General features: G+C 38.8%; 1 protein-coding gene across 1 annotated transcript in view; it reads right to left on the bottom strand.

Annotated features, from left to right (window-relative positions):
• The window catches only part of AP1G1 (adaptor related protein complex 1 subunit gamma 1), a gene marked incomplete at its 5' end in the record, with an annotated part of 80,980 nt that extends 61,181 nt beyond the window's left edge, over positions 1 to 19,799 (bottom strand). Inside the window, one exon of the mRNA XM_082676434.1 lies at positions 19,489 to 19,799. The remainder of the gene's footprint in view (positions 1 to 19,488) is intronic.
• Between the last annotated feature and the right edge of the window lie 564 nt (positions 19,800 to 20,363).

The raw sequence follows: 20,363 nt of genomic DNA, 5'->3' as shown, positions 1-20,363 counted from the left end.
GCGGTCCAGTGGTTAAGAGTCGGTGCTTTCACTGCCGTGGCCGGGGTTCAATCCCTGGTTGGGGAACTGAGATTCCGCAAGCCACGCAGCCAAAAAAATAATTAATAAATTTAAACGAATGGAAATTATACAAAATATGGTCTCTGACTGTAAGGGAATTAAACTAGAAATCAGTAACAGAAAGCTAACTGTAAAACTCTCTGTGTACTTGGAAATTAAACAATACATTCCGAAATAATCCATGGGTAAAAGAGGAAATATCAAGGGAAATTCGTAAATACAGTGAACAAAAACATAAACACACATCAAAATCTGAGTTATACACTAAAGCAGTGCTTAGTGGGAAACATACAGCATTAAATGCTTGTATAAGAACAAAAGAAACATGTCAACAATCTGACAATATAAGGTTCTACTTTAAGAAACTAGAGGGAATTCCCTGGCAGTCCAGTGGTTAGGACTCCAAGCTTTCACTGCTGAGGGTACGGTTCAATCCAGGTCATCCGTGGTCAACCCTGGTCGGGGAACTAAGATCCTGTGAGCTGTGTGGTGCAGCAAAAAAAAAAAAAAAAAAAAAAAAAAAAAATACTAGAAAAATAGCAAAATAAACCCAAAAGAACTAAAAAAAGCAAATAATAATAATTTTTTAAAATCCAGAAATCAATTAAATTAAAAACAAAAAATATATCAAGTCAATGAAACCAAAACCTGGTTCTTTGAAAAGACCAATAAAATTGATGAACCTCTGACCAGACGATAAAACAGAAACAATACAAATTACCAATTATTAGGAATGAAAGAGGGGATATCACCACAAACATCAGAAGGATAATTAGGTAATAGTATGAACAACTCAATGCACATCACACCTGGACATCCATATGCCAAAAAAAAAAAAAAAAAGAACCTTGACCTAAATTTCACACCTATTAACTCAAAATGGATCATAGATCTAAATGTAAAACATACAACTATAAAACTTTTAGAAGAAAATATAGGAGAAAACCTTCATGACCTGGGGTTCGGCAGAATTCTTAGACATTATACCAAAGGCACAACCCACAAAAGAAAAAAATGATAAAACTGTACTTTTTTTTTTCATAAAAAGTACAAACTTTTGTGCTATGAAAAACACTACTAAGAAAATGAAAAGACAAGTTACAGAGACTGGGATATTTGCAAATCACATATCAACAAAGGACATGTTATGTATTCAGAACATATAAAGAACTCTTTGCGGTACGTGAGCCTCTCACTGTCACGGCCTCTCCCGTTGCGGAGCACAGGCTCCGGATGCACAGGCCCAGCGGCCGCGGCTCACGGGTCTAGCCGCTCCGCGGCATGTGGGATCCTCCTGGACCGGGGCACGAACCCGCGTCCCCCGCATCAGCAGGCGGACTGTCAACCACTGCGCCACCAGGGAAGCCCTGAAGAACTCTTAAAAACACAACAGTTAAAACAAACCAACCCAGTTTTTTAAAACAGGCAAAAGATTAAAATGGATACTTTACCAAAAAGGTGTAAGGATAATAAATAAGCATATTTAAAAGATGCTCAACTACATTAGGCATTAGAGAAATACAAATTAAAACCACAGTAAGATACTGCTACACACCTATTAGAGTGGCTAAAACACCAAGTGCTGGGAAGGATGCAGAGCAAATGGAACTCTCATACACCGCTGGAGGGGATGCAAAATGGTACTGCCATTCTGGAAAACAGTTTGACAGTTTCTTATGAACTTAAAACATACGCTTACCATATGACCCAGCAATCCCACAACTTGGAATTTATCATAGAAAAATGAAAACTTTTGTTCACACAAAAACCTATACATGAATGTTTATAGAAGCTCTGTTCATAACTGCCAAAAACTGGAAATAAAATGCGGTAAATCCATAAAAATGGAACACTATGTAGCAATTAAAAAGGGAACAAACTATTGCTACATGGCATTACACAGCTCTAAGGTATTATGCCTAATGAAAGAAAACTGTCTCAGAAAAGGTTACATATTGAATGATTCCATTTATATGAAATTCTCAAGAAGACAAAACTATAATGATGGAGAACAGATCAATGGTTGCCAGAGGTTAAGGTTGGGGAGACTAAAAAGGGACAGCCTGTGGAAGTTTTTCTGAGATGACAGAACTGTATGCTAATTGTGGTGGTTATTACATAAATCTATACATGTGTTAAAGTTCACAGGACTGTACACTTCAAAAAAGGTCGATTTTACTGTATGTTAACTAAAAAATTAGAGTTTTTAAAAAGTAAACAAAAAAGCCTTCAATTAAACAATTTAGACCTATTTGACCAGGTATAATAATATACACTTGGGATATTAAGTAGGCTAGTGAGAAAGTTACTAATTGTTCCAACCTGCTTTAAGACACATTTAACTGCTAATAAAACAAAACTGTTCAGCCTGTAAAAGATAATAGCAAACCCTTATTTAAGGGGTGGCTGAAGGCAGGTCTCACCTGAAAGATGAAGTCATGTTCTTTGCCAGTAAAGTAGGGATGGGTGACAGGGAACTAAAAGGTGCTCTACTGAGCTAACCCCCATGAAGGTGTGAAGGTGTCAAGCTGTCTAGAAAGGAGTTCCTGAGTGGCATGTGAAACGTAGTGCTTTCCAAACACAGGCAGGCCAGAAAAGGTGTCTGTTAAGCCTGTTAAGCTATATCCCTTTTGGACTTCTAAACAGGTGAACTGAGACTAAAAGAGGATAATGCTTTAATTACATGGAGAGGGACAATGACAAATCTTTGAGTACTTGTATTTCTCTTTATTTCTACCTTAGGGCTTCCCTGGTGGCGCAGTGGTTAAGAATCCGCCTGCCAATTCAGGGTACACGGGTTCGAGCCCTGGTCCAGGAAGATACCACATGCCGCGGAGCAACTAAGCCCGTGCGCCACAACTACTGAGCCTGCGCTCTAGAGCTCACGAGCCACAACTACTGAGCCCACATGCCACAACTACTGAAGCCTGAACGCCTAGAGCCCGTGCTCCGCAACAAGAGAAGCCATCATAATGAGAAGCCCGCGCACCACAACGAAGAGTAGCCCCTGCTCATTGCAACTAGAGAAAGCCCGCGTGCAGCAAAAAAGACACAACACAGCCAAACATAAATAAACAAAACTATATTTCTACCTTAGATATGTAAGAAAGTCTATTCTAAAATTCCAGCCATTTCAAATCCTGCAAAAGAGAAAATCAAAAAGCTTGCATCTGGTCTTCCCTGGTGGCGCAGTGGTTCAGAGTCTGCCTGCCAATGCAGGGGACACGGGTTCGAGCCCTGGTCTGGGAGGATCCCACATGCCGCGGAGCAACAAGGCCCGTGAGCCACAACTACTGAGCCTGCGCGTCTGGAGCTTGTGCTCCACAACAAGAGAGGCCGCGACAGTGAGAGGCCCGTGCACCACTATTAAGAGTGGCCCCCGCTTGCTGCAACTAGAGAAAGCCCACGCACAGAAACGAAGACCCAACAGAGCCAAAAAATAAATAAATAAAATTAAAAAAAAAAAAGCTTGTGTCTATGTTTTGGCCAAATCACTGAAAGGAGGGAGGCACACCACAGGAACTATGCATTGGAAGTAGTAGCAATTAAAGTCAAAGAATTAACAAATGGAAGGAAAAATTACTGGGCTACAGAATTGGGCCTAGTAAGGTAGCCTCTCCTCTGGCCTCCTCCCCAAGTCTTCTTACATTAATAAACCTTAGAGATTATGGTTTTATATTCTGAATGAAGATTTTGAATGACAAAGTTCTTAAATCTTTCAAATACATACTCTTAACATGTTGAATATCCCTCAGACACTGTTTCTACAAAGAACATATTTAAAAGAAATGTTAGCATCAAAACAATAAAAGAAAGATCCTAATAATCAACCACCATTGTCGGCCAAGCTACCTAAGGCAAAACCTCCAGACTTCTCCAAGTCTCTGTTCCATCAGCTAAAAAATAAGGGTATCGAATCAGCTTTAAAAATCTGTGGGGGACTTCCCTGGCGGTGCAGTGGTTAAGAATCTGCCTGCCAACGCAGGGGACATGGGTCAGAGCCCTGGTCCAGGAAGATCCCACATGCTGCAGAGCAACTAAGCCCGTGTACCACAACTACTGAGCCTGTGCTCTAGAGCCCACGAGCCACAACTATTGAGCCCACATGCTGCAACTACTGAAGCTGCCTAGAGCCCATGCTCCGCAACAAGAGAAGCCACCACAATGAGAAGCCCACACACCGCAAAGAACAGTAACCCCATTCACCACAACTAGAGAAAGCGTGCATGCAGCCATGAAGACCCAATGCAGCCAAAAATAAATTAAAAAAAAAAAAAAAAGAGCTGTTGGAGAAAGTTCACAACTCTTTCAAAAAAAAAATCTATGAGAACAAATATTTGATGATCACATTACATATCATCCTATTCTCAGTTTGTCAATTTTAAAAGTATCATTATTTATAAATCAAAGGTACTCCCTTTATTTGACTGTTTGTACAGTCAAAGCATCTGTACAAGCATCTCTGTACAAGGAAAAAATAAACTAAATCAAACTTCAATAAGGAACAAAATATCATATACTATACTTAACTGAAATACAGCCATTAAGTTTGAGAATCTTGAATTCAGAAAGCAGCAGGATCAAGGTCTTTAATCAGAAAATGAAAATGAAAAAAAGAAGTTTAACAGTTCAGGGTCCATTAGACTACAATTATAAAACAGAGAATACAACATCATAAATGACATCAACATTAGCATTATTTAAATCCATTTCAAAATGGAAAGGGAGAATGTAAAAACTTTGGAATCAGAAGTTAGCTTCGTGCACCTCTTCGTTTTCCTCCTTGTTCAATTCAATTAGTCACACTACCCCAGAGATGACCTAAGTAACACGTAAGGGAAACACGTTATACCAGTAAGTGCCAATCACTCATTCAACAAATATTTGCTGAGCATTCTCTATGCCAGGCATTGCAATAGGTGCTGGGGACTGGCAAGGACACAGTCTCTGTCCTTAAGATCTCAGTCTACTGAGGAAAACAGATTTTTAAATCGCAGCCACACAATAAAAAGCAGAAATTGCTAGTCAATGACAGAACAGAAAATTGTATTTATGATAAGCCAAATTTAGTCATGGCCAAACTAACTCAATATAATTAGAAATTTTTTCTTTTGTGAAATTTAGTGATTTCTGGATCAGCATGATGACCCTGGAGTAAAATTACCTAGGTTTGAACCCCAGCTCCACCACTTATTAGCTGTGTGTCCTTGTGTAAATGGCTTAACCTCTCAGAGTTGTGTCCTCATCTGCAAAATGGGGGGCGGGATTGTGTGTGAAGTACCTACCTCAATGGATTGTTACAAGAATTAAATCAGAATACATGTAAAATTCTTAGCAAAGTGCCTGGCACCCAGTAATCACTAAACAAATGTTGGCCATAATGTTGGCTATATGAACAAATTATTCTTGCATAAAATAATTGAGCAAAAATAAGTTGAAGAAAGATACACAGTATCAATACTTATAAAGGTTTAAAACACATGAAAGTGCCTATTCTTTAGAGATACTACAAAAATGCATTAAGAGTATATGTATAACTGAATCACTTTGCTGTATACCTGAAACACTGTAAATCAACTATACTTCAATTTTAAAAATGCAGTAAGAGAATAAGAAAGAACATGAATGTAAAAGATAACGGTCAAATCCAACACAGCGGCACATCTGGGAGGGAGGGGAATATGATCAGGGGCAGTGATACAAAGGAAACTTCAGCTATACTAGTGATGTTTTATTTCTTAGACTAGGTAGTAGGTAAGTGAAGGTTTATTATTTTCCATATGCTTTATATCTGAAACATTTCTAAAAATTAGGTTCAAATACATCTAATCTATGTAATGAATGTTGCAGACTATGTAACATACTTTTATTACAGTGTTGAGGATTTCCTTATTTTTTGAAAGTTTTTACTTGCTTTTCAAAATACTCAAAAACCACGAGATTCCTTAAAATACAACAGCTTAAACACCTATCATAAAAAACAATAAACTCTATGCTTTTTAAAAAAATTTGTAAGAATATAATGTATATAGTAATGACTCAGCTATATGGAACATAGCTGAGAATCCAAAACACATTTTCATAATCTCGTGCAGCCAATAGAGAGCATCACATCAACACACACCTACACAGAATATCTACTTTACTCTATTTGCAGGTTCTTATTCAGCCTTTTCCAGAATAGAACAAATTAGAAAACTAGAGCAACTGAAGAGGGTGGGGGCCAGGAGAAAGAAGCTGTTTTGGGAAAGGACACTGATGGTAGTTAAAGTGTCACCTAACAGCAAGGGAAAAAACAAAAACGGTAGCAAAACAAACAAATAAAACTTACATATAACAGAAAAATCATTCAAAAGCATAGTAGCAAGACTAATAAATTCTAGAGATCTGCTATAACAACACTGTGCCTATACAATATTATACTGTGCAACTGAAAATTTGTCAAGAGGATAGCTCTTATTGTATTCTTACTACAATTTAAAAAATAAAGTTTGTGCCCTTACTTGACTTCTATACTATTAAAAAAAGTTAAATGATTAATCAAAAAGGAAAAGATCAAATCACTGGTAAATCTCTGCCTTTGGGGCTTCCCTGGTGGTGCAGTGGTTCAGAGTCCACCTGCCGATGCAGGGGACACGGGTTCGTGCCCCAGTCCGGGAAGATCCCACACGCCGCGGAGCAGATAGGCCCGTGAGCCATGGCCGCTAGGCCTGCGCGTCCGGAGCGCTCCGCAACGGGAGAGGCCACATCAGTGAGAGGCCCGCGTACCGCAAAAAAAAAAAAAAACCTCTGCCTTTGACTTCCACAATAATTACCTTAATTTACAGCTTTTTAAAAAATATCCTCAATTAAAGTATTTATCTTACACACACACACACACACACACACACACACATACACAGAGCATAGTACTCTGATGATACTTAAGTGTGCTAGCAAAAAGTCTTCAAGTCTCCCTATAGTCCTAAGGGTATTAACAAATTACAAACAGTACCATAATCCATTTTTATAATAAGACCCTGGTTCATCAAGGAATGGTTCACAAAGATCAACATTTAAAGCAGAAGGTAGAAAAAACTGAATATAAAACTATATCCTAACTCATCAAATTATACATTAAATATGTGCAATTTTGTCTATTATACCTCAATAAAGCTGTTTAAAAAAATAAAGGTAACAATTACATGAAAATAAAGAGTATCCACTGAATAACCAATTTCTAAAAATTATGTAGTTCAGATACTGTCTGCTCTTATTAATTTAACTACCTGACCCATCAAAGGCTGAGAAAGATATATTTAAGTCTATTACCATGAGTATGTGCCTGTCAACTTCTCCTTTTACATCTAACCACCTACATTTAGTATTTCAGTGGTTTCAGCCAATGATTAAATGTCTATATATTTTATATGTACATGCTTGTACACTTTTTCAAAATAAAATGTCCCTCTTTGTCATCTTTTATAAAACTAATAATAAAAAGTAAAACACTAGGACAAGGACAGAAAGGAAACACAGAAAAATTAAAAGTCTGACTTGTTAAGGTACAAGGACTGTGGTTAAATATATTCTATTTAATTAATGGTTATGATAAATAATGATGAAAAATATAGAGAAAAAAGGAAGTGTGAAATTCATTTTGGAAAAATTTCTATCCAAAATGGTTAAACAAAATTAGGTTCTGGAGCTTAAACTAAATTAGATTACTTTACATACCCAAAGTAATCAAAATTATAAATGCTTCATATAGGAAAGAAAAATTTTAAACAGTATAAGAGACCAGAAAAAAAAAAATGACTGCATATGTTCCAATTCTCCTAAATTTTATCCCCCAAATGGAGAAAATGGTTATTTTCCAAAATCTCTGCAAATCCCTTTGTGGGATAAAGATTTTCCTCATACATCAATACCACCTCCAAGCCATAATCTCCTCTTTTTTTCCTTTGAAATACCTATTTTTCCCACTCAAATATAAGTTTCCTGAAGCCTGATCCTTATTTGGTTTATTCATCCTTGTATTCCTCTTGCCTAAAAGAGTAGGAACTCACTAAATACTGTATTTATTGAATTCTAAAGGCTAGATAGAAGTCTTATCTAAAGAAAATACACTTGTCCTTTCCAAAGCATACAAAATAAAGTGCACTGGCTGCTAACACCTATGGGAAAGGACTCAACCCAGTCCTCTATTCTACCCTGCTCAGTTAACTTTCTTCCTACTTCTGACCTCACTCCCGGGCTATGAGCTCTGAGCTGACAGCCAACAGTCAAAAACATATAACCAGGACTTCCCTGGTGGCACAGTGGTTAAGAATCCGCCTGCCAATGCAGGGGACATGGGTTCGAGCCCTGGTCCAGGAAGATCCCACATGCAGCAGAGCAACTAAGCCCGTGCGCCACAACTACTGAGCCCGCATGCCACAACTACTCAAGCCTGGGCACCTAGAGCCTGTGCTCCACAATAAGAGAGCCCCGGCAATGAGAACCCCACGCACTGCAATGAAGAGTAGCCTCCACTCGCCGCAACTAGAGAAAGCCTGTGTGCAGCAACAAAGACCCAATGCAGCCATAAAAAAATAAATGTACTTATTTTATTTATTTATTATTTAAAAAGCATATAACCAAGAGGCTGGGGCTCCTGCTTGCTATTTGGTCCTTCTTCCTCTAAACCTAAAGCTTAGATTTGAGCTCTAAATCTAAAAAGAAATCCTAAATTAAAAGCGATTTTCAATATTAAAATTATCTCCTTTTCTATCGACTCACTATACTTGAAGTCTTTCTTGCTAAACAATCAGAAATTAGATCTCAGTTAACTTTACCACTCATTACTGTTTAACAATCCAGTCACAGATTTCTAAGTATGGCTGAAAATACTCAAGGACCTAAGTTAACACTGGGCAAAACCCTCCAAAAGAAGTTACTCTGCTTTCTCTCTCATACTCTCCATATGGCCTATAATTTCAAATTATGCTCCCCACAGAACCTCTATTTCAGATTTTTATCTTGTATGTATATTTGAATTGCTTTAGTGCACTTAAAACTTGCAAAATACTATGATCAAAATAGTAAGAATGCTTAATAGTAAGAAACTTAAACCAAATTGATCAACAGTATTATGCTTCAATCAGACTTTTACTTTCCAATATATCTTACAGACACCACCTGTCATTAATATGACTTAGCTTTCTCACTGTGTTTTTATGGTTTTCTTTCTTTTGGGGAAAGTGGGCGGGGAGGGGGAGGCAGTGCACATCTATTTCTCCTGTATGAAGAATGCGTTCATAGAAGGGAATGTTCTACAGAGTGAAGAAAAAGGAGAGACCAGTGTTAGTACATCATTGTTTGAATAAAAGAGATTAAATCTGGGGATAAGTATTTTGGCCTCTGGAGAGGCAAACACCATTGTGGGACAGGGATAGTTCTTTCATCAAGTTTCACAGTGGCCTAGAATGATGAAACACTCAAGACCAGCCAACTTTATATGCTCTGGTTTCAGGCTCACAATGCAGCTTTCTGATTATTAATCACCTTCTTAAGTACCTTGCCTCCCAAACACCTCCATACAAGGAACAGAAGAATGCCCTGGAAAGTAGACACAGGTAATTCAGTAGAAAAGCACAACCCCTTATGAATTACAACACTGTTATTTTAACTTACACATTAGTGAGTTCAATCAAGATGAATCATTCCAAGGTGAAATACTGAAATGGAATTTCTGGATCTTCAAGGCTAAGGCTGTGAAACGAGTGACCACAGTAAGATACCATCACACCCTCTCTAGGCAGCCAGTCGGCATCCCTCTGAGAGATCTTAAGCTCAATTCTCCCTAAAATGCCACAGTGTTACAGGAATCTTCTTTTATGCTTAATTATCCATAACCAAAACTGAGATTTTAAAAATGGATGTATGTAAATGCAAATGTCTACTGAACGATTCGATCACATTAATTCACATGAAAAGCAATAAAGGCCGAATAGGGCTTCCCTGGTGGCACAGTGGTTAAGAATCCGCCTGCCAATGCAGGAAACATGGGTTCGAACCCTAGTCTGGGAAGATCCCACATGCCGTGGATCAACTAAGCCCGTGTGCCACGACTACTGAGCCTGCGCTGTAGAACCCATGAGCCACAACTCCTGAAGCCCGTGGGCCTAGAGCCCATGCTCTGCAACGAGAAGCCACCGCAATGAGAAGCCCGGGCACTACAAAGAGTAGCCCCCAGTCACCGCAACTAGAGGAAAGCCCGCGTGCAGCAACAAAGACCCAATGCAGCCAAAAATAAATAAATAAATAAATTCATTTTTAAAAAAGGCCCAATAAACAATGATAGATGAACATGATCAACATCAAATTTGACACAAGTAAAATAAAAAGCAATTTTTCACTCTCCTAACCCTGATTTTAGCAAAGATATCCTAGAGTCCTCAATTATCAAAAACTGTCACAAAATTCTCCAAATAAAATCTTAATTTTCTTAAAGATACGCTCCAAAGGATAAGATAAATTTTAAGGGAAATATCTGTGCCTAGTGTAAATATAGATGCATTTTTAACCTCTGTATATTTTGATATCTTTCATATAATGAACATACATAATTTGAGAATTCTTGCTTTGAAGAGTCAAACAAATTAACAAAAACTACAAGAATGGATAAATAAAGCAAAACTGCAAACTTTCAAAATAATAAGATGGTATTCATCCTAAAAGGACAGAGTCACAGTTATCTATGGGCATTTTTCTACACGGTGACATTAGAAAGTTATGAGAAAATGATTTAAAACTAAGACAACAAATTCTCCCTAGCACTTTCTTCATGAATCCAAGTTCTGTTAATTTGGGATAGCAAGAAGGGGGTGGGGATGAGGGGCTCTGGTCTATAAGAAATGAAAGATTCATTTTTAACCTATATTTGACATTAGTTAGAAATAGAGGGGGGAAAAGTCCCACTTACAACAGTGCCGAAAACTATAAAATATCTAGGAATAAATTTAGCAAGAAAGGTACATGAACTAGATGAAGAAAGGTATTAAATCTATGAAACCTCTACTGAAGAACCTAAAACTAAAATAAGACCTCAATAAATGGAAACATCATAATAAGGAAAAGTTATCCTCATTAAAAAATGTCAGAAAAAAAAATGTCAGGCCTCCCAAAATTAATATATGAATACAGTGCAATTCCAAACACTGGGCTTGGGCTTCCCTGGTGGCACAGTGGTTAAGAATCTATCTGCCAATGCAGAGGACGCGGGTTCCAGCCCTAGTCCAGAAAGATCCCACATGCTGCAATTAAGCCCGTCTGTCACAACTACTGAGCCTGTGCTCTAGAGCCCACGTGCCACAACTACTGAGTCCACATGCCACAACTACTGAAGCCCGCGCACATAGAGCCCATGCCTCTCAACAATAGAAGCCACCACAATGAGAAGCCCGCACACTGCAGAGGAGCCCCCACTCGCTGCAACTAAACAAAGCCCACGCACAGCAATGAAGACCTAACACAGCCAAAAATAAAATAAATTTTTAAAAATTAATTAAAAATAAAAAAACACTGGGCTTTTCTGAGGTTTTCTGAACTCAACAGAATTATTTTCAACCCATACAGATATAAGAATAAATGTTTAAGAACAGTCAAGAAAATGGAAAAGTACAGTGACAGGAGCTATTCTTAACAGAGTGTAAGTTTCTATAAAGTTATGATATTCAAAACAGTAAAATAATGGTACAGGAAGAATAAAACAGAACATTCAGAAATAGAGCAAACATATATGGGAACTTTACATATGATAAGGTGGCATTTAATTCATTGAGAAAAGGATGGTTTATTTAGTCTAGACATAGTTGGCTCTTTATACAAAGGAAAACCATAAGACCCCTTCACACTATATAAAAATTAACTCCAGATTAATAAACGTATGTGTTATACAACAAAGAATTAATGTACCATAAGATGTTCCTACAAGATAAGGAGAAAAATAACTTGAAAGAAAAATGAACCAAGGACATAGACAATTCTCAGTAAAGGAAATCCAAAAGGCCAAAAATCATATCAAAAGAGGCTAGCTCCAGCAATAGTCAAGGAAATAAAATTAAGACGAAACTGAGAAACCATTTACCAACTAGCAGAGCAGCAAAAATTAAATTAAGTAATTACGTCTAATGATGTGATGTTATGGAGAACCCACTGCTAGTGGAGATGGAAATTATGACAACCTATTTAGAGAGTAATCTGGCAATAATAACATTTAAAATATAATTCCTTAAAAAAATAAATAAAATATAATTCCTTTAACTCAGAAATCCCACCTTGGAGATTCTAGCCTGTAGAAATAATAGCATCAGCAAATAAGGTGACATGTACAAGGATGTTTACTGTAGCGCTGTTTGTAGTGGCAAAATCTAGAAACAGCCCAAACGTCCACAAGAAAATAACTGAATAAGTTACGTAGAGTACATCCATACGATGAGACATAATAGGGATATTTAAAAAAACAAGATAGAATTATATTTACTGACTATGATGTGTTAAGAAAACCTTGTTACAGAGTAACATAAAAAGTATGATCAAAAAAAAAAGTACGATCAAAAAAAAAAGGTATGCTCTACCTTTTGTAAAAACAAAGAATCCTTATATATGCACATTTATGTTGTATATATAGTACTTAACAAAGCATGGAGAGAAATGTTGAAGTATACCCATAACCTGGTAAAATGGCTGGGCAGTAATAACAAAGGGATTAGGGAAATGAACAGCTTTTTTAGAAGTATGTCTTTAGATTTTTTTCATTTATTACAATGGACCTCTATGATGTTGTAAATTAAATGAATTAAAGACTTTTAAAAATCCTCAGCACTATTAAAGTAGATTATTCAAACACAAGGGGAGAGGGACTTCCCTGGTGGCACAGTGGTTAAGACTCCTTGCTCCCAATGCAGGGAGCCTGGGTTCAAGCCCTGATCAGGGAACTATATCCCACATGCATGCCGCAACTAAGAGTTCACATGCCACAACTAAGGAGCCCACATGCCACAACTAAGACCCAGTGCAACCGAATAAATATTAAAAAAAAATTCACTTTGTTATACAGCAGAAACTAACACAATATTGTAAAGCAATTACACTCCAATAAAGATGTTAAAAAACAAAAAACACAAAGGGAGAGTCAGTAACAAATCACTGAACTATTTCCATTTTGGGGGAAAACAAATCACTGAACTATTTCCATTTTGGGGGAAAAGACTGAAGTTCTCAACTTACTATTAGTTTCTTCAGTATAATGAATTACATAATAGGTATTCAAAAGAAAGAAAAAAGATGGCAGGAAGAGTAGATTTCTTTGCTGTCACTTGAAGCTTTTGCATAAGAAAGAGTCTGAACAAATTGCAAAGAGGAAAGGATAATACCAATTTTAGAATTAAACATCTAAATAATATTTTCAAAGACACGAGATAAGGTTTTGTATACGTTCTAAACCTGAAAATAAACTTCACTAACATCAACTCTATCGGTCACAAGTAAATGACCTGTAGTAAACTTCCATAGCTCACTTAGGACCCTGACTGCTTTTGGCTTGACCAATTACCATATATCTGAGGACCTGAACATGTTTCCATATTATTTTCATTCACATCATCTATTCTGCAGAGTAGCTACTAAGTGCCAGACACTGTGCTATGTACTAGGGATGCCATCAATTAGATAGTTCTTGTCCTCTGAAGCTCAGGAAAAGCAAACAATTCAACAAATACTAAAAAAAAAAAAAAAAAAAAAGTACTATACTCCTTTGCCTGGTGTAGAGAGGAAGGAAGAATAGGTTCACCAGATGGAAGGAGAAAGAAAAGCATTCCAGGTAAAAGCAGAACAGGTACAATGAATGAAAGAACATGGAGTATTCAAGGAACAGCAAAAAGTTCAGTGTGTGTAAATAGAATAATATAACCAAGTGCTAGTAAAGTCAAATTGTAAGCAACTTCCTCATTCTACTTTCTTAAATAATCAACGCCATCTATTAAGCTTTCATCATGTAAAGTTTCTAAAGAAAATACAGAGGTCATGTCTTCACTGACAGAGAGAAATACACATTTTAAAAAATCAAATATATTTATTGAGTACTATCAGAAAAAGAGGCTCAGGGACTTCCCTGGTGGTCCGGTGGCTGGGACTCCATGCTCCCAATGCATGGGGCCAGGGTTCGACCCCTGGTCAGGGAGATGGATCCCACGTGCTGCAACAGAGCGCCTCATGCCGCAACTAAGACCCGATGCAGCCAAATAAATAAATAAGTAAATATTTTTGAAAAAGAAAAAGAGACTCTTTCTTTTTTGTTTGGTTGACTGTTTTTTAAATTTTTGGCCACACAGAGTGGCATGCAGGATCTTAGTTCCCTGACCAGGGATCGAACCCACACCCCCTGCAATGGAAGCAGTCTTAACCACTGGACCGCCAGAGAAAGCCCAAGACTGCTTCTTCTTACAACAGTTTTTCTTCGGTAATCATACCCAAAAAACCCTAATATCTACAAAGATTCAATTAACTCTACACAGTGTACCTATTTTTTCAGTTAGTTTCCCCATTTATTTCAAACCAGTATTTTCACCATATTTTAAAAGTATCATGTTATGAAAAATTTCAAAAAGTGGGAAGGGAATCTTTCGTGCAGACTTTAAAAAGGAATTTAAAAAATTAACTTCCCTTCCTTTTCTTCAGCTTGAAACTGAACAATTTCCCAAGAGTGAGGTTTAGTAAGTAGCTACTAAACTGAGCTGCAAAAACACTGATGGAACTTCTTTTAATTTGAGTTGTTCAACTGTGTGATCATTTACAAAAGTTACATCTTATAACCAAGTAGTGTACATCATCTATGCTCTGACAGTCTTAATTTTAACCCAAAGGCTTATAAGGAGGGGAGTGCAAATATTTTACAGTTCCAAAGATCTAAGTTCATGTCTTTCTCATATTTGCTCTTCCCAAGAATCCATAACATTAACCTCAAAGCCAGATAAGCTGCAAAGCCTAGGATGCTCAGCCCAACACAATCAGCTATAACATGCAAACTGGAGTGAGCAAAGCAACTGCATATCAGGTTACACTGTGACTGCTGCACTGTAACAGAGAAAGGAGGGTAAAAACTACTTGCCTTTAAGATGTCTTTAATTATTAATAAAGTGCAAAGGTCACATATGTTTTCTCCATCTTTAAAAAAAGAAAAAACAATTTTTTTTCCTTCTAAGACTGTTTTTCACTGGTAATACTTATAACTCATTAATTTTCTCTCTCCAATGGTCTGAGTAGGCCAAAACAAGGCCCCCCCAAAAAAGGCAAAATTTCCAAGTACCTAGTGAAAAAAGCATTTCTCATTTTAATCATATTATCCTAACCCTTGCCCGTTTTTGTACAAAAGTGTTAGTTAATACTGACTCAACAAGTTTGGCAAGTGTGGGGGTTTTTTTCTTCCACTTTTGGACTCTTCAAACTTTGACAAGAGATTGTTCCAGTAAGCAGAACTCATGGCAAATTAAGCGTTTTATGTTACTCCTTCAGTGAAGAAAAACCTTACATGTGCTTTGAAGGTAGAAATGACGCCTTTACTGATACAAAATTTTCTATACAAAAAGCAAATGGAGGGCTTCCCTGGTGGCGCAGTGGTTAAGAATCCGTCTGCCAATGCAAGAAACATGGGTTCGAGCCCTGGTCCGGGAAGATCCCACATGCCACGGAGCAACTAAGCCCATGTGCCACAACTAAAGAGCCTGTGCTCTAGAGCCCGCGAACCACAACTACTGAGCCCATGTGCCACGACTACTGAAGCCCACGCACCTAGAGCCCATGCTCTGCAATGAGAAGCCACCACAATGAGAAGCGCACACCGCAACGAAGAATAGCCCCCGCTCGATGCAACTAAAGAAAGCCCACATGCAGCAATGAAAACCTAATGCAGCCAAAAATAAATTAATTTTTTTAAAAAGCAAATGGAAAAATCCTAATACTTTTTAACAAAGATGATTCTCAAAACCTATAAACCAAGAAACATAAGAACTTAGATAAATCTATATGTTCCCTTAATTTTAAAACTGCTACTTTAATACCATCCTGCATGAAAGAAACTGAATGTAAGTAACAAAGGGATGAAAGAACGCCAAAATCAACTGAGAACGATTCATAAAGGAAGACTGAATGATAAGCACCTAAAACAGATAAACAGGTTGCTGCAGTTTGAAGAAAGGAATAGTTTTAGATTTTCTGAAGCTAAATCTAAATAAGAGTTTTAAAGTTTTGATATCAAATCCTGCTGTATACACAAAATTTTTAAATTCTCAGCAAATGCAAATAAGGGGATTAAGCATTTTGAAAATCTGTTTTGGTATGTATTTTCCCAATTCAATTTTTTTAATTAAAAAATAATCTTTCGGAAAATACTCATTCAACTTTTTCAATTTGCATAGAGTTGTTACAAATCACATAAAAACTTGAGTTTTTGTTTTTGTACACGACTGATTTCAAGACTACTTTAAAAATAGTGAGATGAAATATCACCAAGGCATTGCTGACAATTTTTGTACTTTATAGTTTCACTCTAAAATTCATCTTCAAATCTAGAACTGCTGTCAGTGAAACAGATCAAAGAACAAGCAACTGCTCCAAAAGAAAATAAACTGAGGTTTCCTAAACAATGTTTATTTCAAGTATAATCCCAAGAACCCCTTAGACAAAGCAGACATTCAAGTATGTGCTGATCAATCAAAGGTGCACTAAAACAGGTGCTTCCCTGGTGGTGCAGTGGTAAGAATCTGCCGGCCAATGCAGGGTACACGGGTTTGAGCCCTGGTCCAGGAAGATCCCATATGCCGCAGAGCAACTAAGCCTGCACTAAGCAACTAAGCCTGCACTCAAGAGCCCGCGGGCCACAACTCCTGAAGCCCGGGCGCCTGAAGCCCATGCTCTGCAACAAGAGAAGCCACCACAACGAGAAGCCTGCGCACCGCAACGAAGAGTAGCCCCTGCTCACCACAACTAGAAAAAGCCCACGCACAGCAACAAGGACCCAACGCAGCCAAAAATAAATAAATAAAATAAATAATAATAAAAATTTTTTAAATGTGCACTAAAATAAACACTTTACTTATCATTTGCAAGGCAAAGGATGCTTTCTCCAATTGAACGCAAACTACCTAAGAATGAATGACATTTAAATACCAGTACATAATACCATGAAATGAACTGAGTAAATAACACCTATCTGATAGCTCTTCCAATACCTTGTTTTAAAAGTGTATCTCAGAGACTTCCCTGGTGGCACAGTGGTTAAGAATCCGCCTGCCAAGGCACTGGTTCGAGCTCTGGTCTGGGAAGACCCCACATGCCGTGGAGCAACTAAGCGCATGCACCACAACTACTGAGCCTGCGCTCTAGAGCCCGCGAGCCACAACTACTGGGGCCGTGTGCACAACTACTGAAGCCCACACACCTAGAGCCCGTGCTCCTTAACAAAGACGAGCCACCCCAATGAGAAGCCCGCACACCGCAACCAAGAGTAGCCCCTGCTCACTGCAACTAGAGAAAGCCTGTGCGCAGCAACGAAGACTCAATGCAGCCAAAGATAAATAAATTTATTTATTTAAAAAATAAATAAAATAAAAAATATATATAGAAGTGTATCTCAGAAATGGAACATTTCAGTAACAACTACAAGGGGATACTTAGTAAATGAGTGAGGATTCCATATATGTTCTGTTTGACAGTTCTTCAAACCAAAAGAGAAAATTCCATAGCTTCAGAGTAAATACACAAATAGTAAATATATTTTTGAAAAGTCTCCTTAAAACAAATAACAAGAACACTATTTACAATGAAAACATTCACTTTTCTACTAAGACATCATAAGACTAGTACAGGAATTTATCTACCTGATAATAACCTGATAAGAACAACGCACTTATACATGGATTAGCAGTATTAAAAGATTTGATCCAGTTCAAGTTATAAACTTAAGTTTCAGCAGTCACTAGGCTACAATCTCAAATAAGTTATTTCTCTTTTGCAGATGTTAAAACGCAGGCTGAGGTGAAATAGAGGTGACTAAATCACACCTAACTTGAAATGTAAGAAATAATCAGTGAATTGCAGTGAAATGCTTTTTATTCAAGCATGCTATACTGCAAAACATATGTTAAGAGTAGAATAAAATTGGTGAAATTATGGGTACCTGGAGAGTCTATATTTTTAAAACAAAAGTTAAGGGGTATACAGTCTGACAAGCACTATGGAGAACAGTAAAAGTGAGTATTTAAAATCCAACTATCTCCAGAAAAATCCAATATTCGAAGTCAATCCAAGTATCTTTTTGGAGTTAGTCAACGAAGAACACTACTGTACAGACCACTTGAAAGTTAAAATCACTAAGAAATTTTCATTCACTCCTCTCTTCTGTTAACTAATCCCTACAGTAGCCAAAAAAGTTACTTTCCTTTCTACCAATGTCAGATTAAGATTCTTTTTCAAAAAAAAAAAAAAATTCTTTTTCACAGGCAGAGTTCCATGGTCAGGGATATACATCAAGAAAAATACTAAGTGTCAAAAAGTACCCAAAAGCTAAGTGTTCAGCACAGAAAAGGGAATCCACAAATGAGAAAACATTTGACAGCCTCTGCCTACCACCTTCCCCCCCAAAGCCCTTTAATGAACTTTATAAACATTTACTGTTGAAGTACACTCTGAGCGAGTGGTTCGACGAATCTCCTATACCTAACAAGGAAACACAACCAACGTCCCGACTCGGTCAAGAAGATCGGGAGAATTATTAGTTATCGACGCCTGCAGGATCAGGAGTTTGAGAGAAGAGTAAGCAGTGTATTCGCAGGTGAGTTTAAGAAAATAGAGGAGAGAGAAAAAAGCCCGGAAAATTGGGAAAGAAGTTGGTCGGAAGGCTAGAGAGAAGCGAGGCCAATGTCCAGTTTGAAAAGAACGGCAATGCAGGTGCAGACGACGTTCAACTGAGCATTTGGAAGTGCTGAAGAGAGTTCCACGAAAGACCTGACCCAGGTACGAGATACAAGAACGCTGATACGTGGCATAGAGAATACACGCGGGGGTGAGACCCGCCCCGCAAACCCTAGGCTCTCTGAATGAGCCCCAAAAGGAGGAGCGCAGGCTGAGAAAATCAATGGGTCCAAGGAGGCCCGCACCGGCCGGGCAACGCCACAGCAAGGAACGCAGCCGCGCGCGGACCCTCCCGGTCCGACGCTTCGGGGTCGGCGCTCAAGAAGTCGTAACAACCCCTGAGCTCCGGGCCCCTCCTGGCCCAGCTTCTGTCCTCTCTTCACCCCCCACGGTCTGGGACCGGACACCTGGGATTGACAGGAAGCTTCTGGCCGAGCGCTCCCGGCAGGCGCGGGGTAAAAAAGGCAATATGCTCTTTGCGCCGCGAGTGACACTCACCGGCCCGAAACCTCGAACGAAACCTGCAGCTCCGGGGGCGGCGGCAGCAGTGGCAGCAGGGACAGCAGGAACCTAACATCCAAAATGGCGGCTCCCTCGGCCTCACCACCGCTACTGCAGGCGGAGGGATCCGTAGGTCGGAAGGAGTTTTTAACTAAGTTTGCACACTATCGCAGAAACTTCGGTCCCTATCTCCCTCTGCTTGTCGATCCCGCGTCCCCTGACCGCAACTTCTCGTGCCTCCCCTCTCCTATTATCCAAGAACTCGGACCCCACCGAGGACTATTTGCCAAGGAGGAGGTGACTGCTCCTGGCAGAGCGACGCAAAGCGTAGCAAGAATCGGGGCTGTCACTGATGACGCGAGACGCTGCTGCCGAGTCACCGCTGCGAAGAGTCTGAGCGAGAAAGATCCGGTCGACCCCAGAGCCCACGGACATTGGTTCCGCATTGGTGGAAGTGGGGGGGCTACCAGGAAGTGGCGGGGCCACCTGAAGAGGGTGGGGCTAGCAAGGTAGCGAAGGAAGTGGGGAGGCGAGGCAGATGGGGGCGGAGAACACTGAACCAGGCTGTGCCGGTCCTAATCCACCAGAACCCCAAATTCTCACCCATCACGTTTGAGACCTTAGCTTTCTCTTTAGGTTAACTTCAGGAACATGCTCCAAGTGGTCTTGGATTCTGAGGTTTTTATGGCATCTTTGCAATGTATTTTATAAAAATAAAAAGGATGACGCAGAAGAATAGATTCCAAGCCCAGTATCACCTTTCAACCTGTGCATTGAACAAGATATTTAAACTCTCTGGGCTTCAATTTCCTCAAACGTAAAAAGAGAGGATTTGGACTAGTGATAGCTGAAACCATTCCAGAATGGGCTTT

Source organism: Grampus griseus (assembly GCF_964374135.1).
Source record: "Grampus griseus genome assembly, chromosome: 19".
NCBI classification, from domain to species: Eukaryota; Metazoa; Chordata; class Mammalia; order Artiodactyla; family Delphinidae; genus Grampus; species Grampus griseus.
The sequence above is the reverse complement of the archived record's forward strand: the minus strand, read 5'-3'. Positions and strand labels throughout refer to the sequence as shown.